This window comes from Carassius auratus, unplaced genomic scaffold (genome assembly GCF_003368295.1).
Source record: "Carassius auratus strain Wakin unplaced genomic scaffold, ASM336829v1 scaf_tig00217448, whole genome shotgun sequence".
Taxonomy (NCBI): Eukaryota; Metazoa; Chordata; class Actinopteri; order Cypriniformes; family Cyprinidae; genus Carassius; species Carassius auratus.
Genome location: NW_020529076.1, coordinates 75,877 through 83,269, shown reverse-complemented (window position 1 = coordinate 83,269; position 7,393 = coordinate 75,877). Strand labels below are relative to the sequence as shown.

Here is a 7,393-nt window from a genome sequence, read left to right as displayed (position 1 = left end):
TATGTAGATGACTTTATCTGTTGAGTTGTTTGTAGACGTTACTTATATTCTCTCTATTGTTTGTTTGTTTGTTTTAACGGCAAAGATGTATCATGGTGGACAAGCTTGTGATGCTGAAATAACTAATCCTCTGTATGAGAATGTAACTGTAAGTATTTTAGCTAAAGATTTCCTATAAAACACTATACTATCCTCAACGTTGGCCAAAAATACATTAAACACTCTTCAATGTCAGTGTAAAAATATAAAATGTCTAACAAATATAGACATTTAAATGATACAGTGCTGAATATATGTACTTTGTCTCTTCCTTCACAAAGGCTGCTCAACATGGCTCTAATACCTGTAAACCTGAACCGAACTCTTCTGTGTATGAAAATATTCCAGTAAGTACATAGAGACAATCTAGTATATACAATCTAGTAGCCTTTACTAATGACTGTTCTCATTATTTTAATGTCATATTTTTTTTCTTTCTTACTTTTTTATTTTTTTATGAAGACGAAGAAGATGAAGTAGTGTTTTGGAACCACAGAAAGTTGTACAACTTTTATAAATCTCTTTGTGGGTATAGACCTGGAGATTTCATGATATGTTTGAAGTAATTTGAAGATCATATGAGTTCAAATAGCAGTTAAAAGTTAATGAATTGTAAAAGTGTCTAATCACTTAACCCTCTGGTATTGTTCATTTTGGAGTCGCACTTATGTTGTCCGTGGTCAAAAGTAAACAGACACCCGAAATGTAACAACAATTTCTTTTTTTTTTTTCAGTAAAATCAATTTAATATATTTTTGTTCAATTTAGTTTTTTTATGTTGATGTTGACATGAACACAGAGAAATACATTTTATTACACATAACATCAAAGTAAAAAAAAAAAAAATATATATATATATATATATATATATATATATATATTAAACCTCTTTTGCAGAAACATGCTTTGTGTTACAGTCACATAGTTCATATACTGTATGTTTGTCTGTGGGGTGGGAGGGTGCTGTGTGTCTATTTTGCACTCTTGATATTATAGAGCAGGGATCCTCAAATCTGGACCTCGAGATCCACTTTCCTGCAGAGTTTAGCGCTCACCCTAATCAAACACACCTGAGCATGATAATCAGTGTCTATCAATGTCTTTGGGATCATTCGAAAATGGCAGACAGGTGACTTTAATCAGGGTTGGAGCTAAACTCTGCAGTGCATTGGACCTCCAGGGTAAGATTTGACGAAGGGGGTTATAGAGTGTCACTCCTTCATTGCTGTGAACATTTTGTTTTCCACGTAATAAATGATTTCTATTTCTGTATACATAATTTCTATATTTGTATATTGTATACACACACACAAAAAAAAATAATAATAAAAAGAATCTTTGTATTTTTGCATATTTCCCTTTTTTTTTGTAATGGAGGAAATTTTTCCGTAAACAACACAAGTGTTAATTTTTTTTTTTTTTTTTTTTTTTTTTTTTTTTTTTTTTTAATACCACAATTTAACTTTTTCTAATCAGGTCCATGATTTTGTGTTTGTGTGTGTGTGTGTGTGCGGGGGGGGGGGGGGGGGGGGGATACATAGTGACTGCCATAAAAGTAATCGAGTTTCATACCATTCCAATGAAGTAGCCATTTTCAAAATTATTATTATTATTATTATTATTTATGCTTTATATCATGTTTAAAGCCTTGTTCATTTAGATTTTTTGTAATATTTGTGCTCTATAGTATCACTTCATGTTTTGCATTAAAGGCCGCCTGTAGCTGATCCGTTGCGCACTTTTCTATCAGAACAGTATAACAAATATTAAACAGCATTACATTTAGAAACTTCTGGAGAAAAAAAAAAAGATTGTTTTATTATTATAAGTATATAATTATATAACTAATATATTTAACACTCTTTTAGTGTTCAGGTCATTTTGACCCAGAGAGAATTGTCTTTCTCCTGAAAAGTGAATTAATGTTATCCAATCGAAACAAGAATTACTGACTTTGTTCACACAGGGTATAACTACTTCATCGCAAAAATTGTTAATTTAAATAATAAATATATTTTTAAAAATTAAAACTTCATATATTCCTGGTCAAAAATGACCATCCTACAAAAAATAGCTTATAAATATCTTGTTATGCAGTATTATCACTTAACATTGGTATCGGTCTTTTTGTCAGTTTGTTTTCTTTCAATTATCTGTGGAACAAATGTTTTCTAGGCCTCATTAATCTTAGCTGACGTACTTCAGGTTTTGAGTGGAAAAAAAAAACTTATTTGTGGATAATTTTGTCAATATTAATTAAAATATAAAAAAAATAAAATCTGCACAGTTTTTCACACTAGCATACTCCAATGTTTAACCAAGAATCATGCTATAAAAAGCTTTTATTTTATACACAAAAAAAAAAAAAAAGCTTATAAATCTAATTTTATGATAAATTAGCAACAAATATCAGAATCGATCTCTTTGTCTGCTTGTAGTCTTTCAATTACAACTGGTTTTGTGTTTATTTATGGAACAAATGTTTTGTAGGCCTCATTAATCTGAGTTTACATACCTCAGTTTCTGAGTGAAAATTTTTTTATTTATGGATAATTTTGATAATATTAAATATTTATTTATTTATTCATACCTAGCTCACAGAGAAAACTGTATTAATGTTTCATTTAGAGACTCGTGATGGATTCAAGAACAAGGCCACTGACAGAATAAAAAGCTTTTATGTTCTTAAATGGTGAATCACAGCATATTGCAGTCACTGCATTACCATCCTGATATCCTGATATCGATGCATTACCATCCTGTGTTTCAAAATCCCGGGTCCAGTAGTTCTCAAACCATAATGGCTGGTCTACAAATTCAAAATATAGTTATTCAAGCAATGTTTTTTTGTCTCTCAGGCACAGGATCCTTGTCATCTCCAACTGCATGCAATTGATTCCATTAAGATATTTCCAAGTTTGAAAACACAACAGGAGCAGCTTTATGAGCTAAAATAAAATGTATCTCAGTTTAACTTTCATTGGCCTTCATGTCATTTGCTAAAACACTTCTTCTGCTTTATCACTACTAGTTAAGGTGCAGTGATGGGAATAACGGTGTTATAAATAATGGCGTTACTAACGGCATTACTTTTTCCAGTAACGAGTAATCTAATTGATTACTCTTCTCATCTTAATAACGCCGTTACCGTTACTGCCAAAAAATGCGGCGCGTTACTATAACTGATGATGAAGCGGTTTTTTTTTTTTTTTTTTTTTTTTTTTCAGACCAACTAGATCTCTGAGCGAGAGGCAAATACTTTTTTTTACTGTTCTTCCTTGGTTAGTGGGCAGAGCACGAGACAAGTGCATAAATGCTGACGATTGGCTGAGGTAGAGTAAAATTTCATTGTAAGCCAATCAGAGGTAGAGTTGGGCGGGTGTTCGAAAGCACGCATAGTAGTGATGGGAATTCGGCTCTTTTGACTCAGCTCACTGAAAAGAGCCAGCTCTTTGGCTCACAAACGGCTCTTTAAATGACTTTGACTATAATATTTCAATTTTTATTACATAATTATTTAATTTCTATAGGCTAAATTTAAAAAAATAGAGTCGGCTCTTCAGATATGCGAGCCAGCTCCCGAAGTTCAACTAAAAGAGCCGGCTCTTAGAGTCGGCTCATTCGCGAATCGCGAATGACACATCAAAAGCTCATTCGCGAACGAGTCGATCCATCATCACTAATGCTCATTCGCGAACGACCCATCATCACTAACGCTCATGAATCGGGAACAACCCATCATAACGCATAGTCGGACAGGACAGGACACACAAGGAACAACACAAGCCAGTCAGTCAACGAGAGACAGGTATGGCGACGAGCCCAAATAATCCAAAAGTAGCCTTCTCTAAATGGAAGTATATACATTACTTTTTCCTTCAAGAAATTAAAGAAACAATAAAAGGAAATATCAAAAGTTCCCAAAAATCTATCGTGTTATTTGCATTGATCCACTATATAAACATAATATCTACATACATGGCATTTGATTGGAGGCTAGTCTCACTTTGTCCCACAGCAACATTTTTTTTTCAGATGTGTGTACAATGTTTCATGTTTCTGTTAATAATGTATTGTATTAAGTGTCCATTTCATTATAATATTCAGATTTATCATAAATAATTGAACATGCACATGTATTTTAAGTTCCTTTAAAGAGGGGTAGAGGTGGGGTCACATTTGAGCATTTAAAATTAAATTTTACTTGAAAGTAACGCAATAGTTACTTTCTTAAGTAACTAGTTACATTTGTAACTGAGTAACTAATTTAGTTACTTTTTGGAAGAAGTAACTAGTAACTGTAACTAATTACTTTTTAAAAGTAACTTGCCCAACACTGTTAAGGTGTCAGAATCATATTGAAATAGAATGTGTTAATCACGAGACATTTAGAGTGTGAAAACACCAGTGCTGGTTGCTGGTATCGGTTTGATCATTTTTGTAGTACTGTGTTGGTGAAATGGGTAAGTGCTCTGTCAAATACCTGATGTATTGGAGATTGATTTGGGGCTAGTTGTCACAGGACTGTCTGTCAATAGCTGTACGTTTTAAAGTCAACAGCAAACATACTTGTTTTCAGTTGCAGAGGTTCTGTAAGTATATCCAGTACAAATAATCCTCTTTAACAACAGATAATTATATAATGATAGATACAGATTCATTGTATAGTTTATCCAACACGTTAAAGCGTATATCTCTACAGAGGGAAAGGTACTGTTTTATGTTGATTTATGTGTCAATTAGGAATCAAAACTGGAGTGAAATTCTCTTTTTGGGCTGTTCTTTGCTCAATCTTAGAACAGATGGTGTTTTGATTCACCCTGACAAGAAAGAAGAAGATAAGGGCACCAATTACATCCCAGCTAACCACAAACTAGAACATTGGAATATAAAGATATAATCAAGCTACAGTGGGTTTTTACATAATCTAGTCTTCATCTGTACGTCCAAGTATAGTAATATGACAATGGTATTTTACAGTCAGGTAAAACTTAATTGTCTCTGAATCATAGACCATATATGATAAACTTTCTTAACATACCAACTTGTCTATAGGCAGTGAAGTATTGCAATATTTACATTTTTGCCTTATAAAACATAATAAAAAGACACACAAAAAAAGTTCAAAATTTCAAATGCAGAAATACAGTAATCCGCTGTAAGCTTGTTGTAGTTGTAGCCCTAGTGATGGAGGGAGGGCAGTGGGCAGCTGGTGGTCTTCTGGACTGTACTGATAACCCTTGGGACAGCAGCTTTTCTTGCTGTACCGACATCCATGCTTTTGTTTTGTTTTTTTACACCTCTGACACCTGCCAGAAACAATCCATGGAGAGCCAAGTGTCCCGGATATCTCCTTTGCTATATTAAGTAAGTGCAAAAAAAAATCACTCAAGGTCTGCTTAAGATGTAGTTCTATGCACTGTAAAAAAAATATATATATATTGTAACCCAGGTCATTAACTCGGGTCACTAATATTTATAATTATTATTCTTTTATTTATATCACTATAAAATTAATAGTAAGAAAAGAAGGGCATGAAGTAAAATGTATTTATTTCATTACAAATAATCCCAAAATCGTGTCAACAGAGATGAGAGAGAGTGAGAGAGATTGCGAACGACACGAGACACGACAGTGATAGTAGATTAAATGATTTGAGAATCGCTTTTTAATAATCCAGCTATACATCATTCAAAAGTGAGAAGTAGATTTATGTTCAAGCTTTGAGAAGTTCATTGTGAACTTGATGCGACGAGAAGTTAACACTAGGATCAATCTTGCGATCTTTTTCCTTGAAACTATTTTTTTTTTTCCTTTTGTTCTCTGATTTATATTTCTTCTTGGTGAGTACAAATTTCTTTATAAGAAATGTATTTTGGAAATGTGGATACTGTTTTTGTAATCTCAATGTGTAAAATACATTTGAAAAATGATGTGATGTAAAGAAATAGTTTGAAAATGCTTTAAGTGTTTCTGATATAATATGTGAGTGCATATAGTTATGTTTAAATGTTTGAAAGACATACTTTTTGTTGAAATGATATTTTTCTCTATTGTAAAATTGGTGCCATGCGGTGCTAGCTTTGCTAATACTGCATATAGACTCTAGTGTGTTGATTAAGCACAGTGGGACTAGCATGTATTTGTTTCTTGTATCCAAATAATTGAAACAGACATTTTAGTAATTTGAAACTGTTTATTTGAATGAGTTTAACTGATGATTGTTTTGGCTTTGTTTTTGCAAGGCCAGGTTTTTTTGTGGTTCTTGTTTTATTTCTCTCTTTTGTGAGCTTCTGAATTGCTGCTGTGATCTTGAATTCTGTCCTGGCTGTGGATCCTTATCCCTGATTTGGACTGGCGAGCCATCCCATATTCTTGTACCTGGAAACAGAGCAAAAGAGTTGTGAGAGCTGCAAGAAAGAGTTTTCTGATTGGTAGGACAGACTGCACACATTACGGGTTTTCTTTCTTTTTCCAAGTTTTTCCTGGATTTCCCTGAGGACAAAGTTTTTTTTCTTCATGGACTGTACTCATTAATTCATTTTTGATGAACATTCCTATTTCTTTTTTTTTTGGAATTTGAAATTGAGATATTGAACTTGAAATTGAGACACTGAGGTCAAATTTCAGAAACTGACGTTTGGAATTGTTGACTGTTTCTGTGTTTTTTCATTTATTTCAAATACTGTGTGTTATTGTTATCCATTTGTTTTATTTTTTTTGTTTTATTTCATTCTGCCAATTTCGAAAAATACAACATATGCAAGACAACAAACAAAGAGAAAACAAATACACTTACCTTTTAATTAGCTACATTCCAGTATTCCGAGTGGTTCATTTATTTTATTAATTTTTACTATCATCTTTGCTAATAATTGCTTCTGTGAGTCGATCCGAAAATCTTCTGTTTCTGGTCCATGGTTTATATTTTGTAGGATCTAGTATTGAGCCGTGTGGTACAATATATATATGTTTTGTCAACTTAAAAAAAATAAGGCAACTTATTGCAAGCACTTTTTTGAGTAAACTTGACAAACGGGGACTATTATCTATAAGCATACACAATTTTAAAGTGAAAAAAGGGAAAAGTGACATGACATTCAGCCAAGTATGGTTACCCATAGTCAGAATTCATGAATCAAATATCAACATTTAAACCTCTGTTAATTTTCAATAAGAGCTTCTCTAGATGTCTGACAGAAATAAAGTCACAGAACCTTGTAAGGAGGATCTGTGAACGTCTATATCGGATGTACAGAACACATAAAAACATTTTTAAAAAGACGTCATAAAAACATTCTGTCTCCTCAGTGGACGTCTTTTCAACGTCTGCAAAGACATAAAAAGATGTTC

The 7,393-nt window shown here is 32.7% G+C and overlaps 1 long non-coding RNA gene across 1 annotated transcript; it reads left to right on the top strand.

The window, feature by feature from the left end:
• The first annotated feature begins 92 nt into the window (after window positions 1-92).
• Window positions 93-775, top strand: LOC113101021 (uncharacterized). The gene is made up of 3 exons (XR_003289879.1): window positions 93-148; window positions 321-386; window positions 502-775. It is a non-coding gene; the product is annotated as an uncharacterized LOC113101021 (long non-coding RNA).
• The last annotated feature ends 6,618 nt before the right edge of the window (window positions 776-7,393 follow it).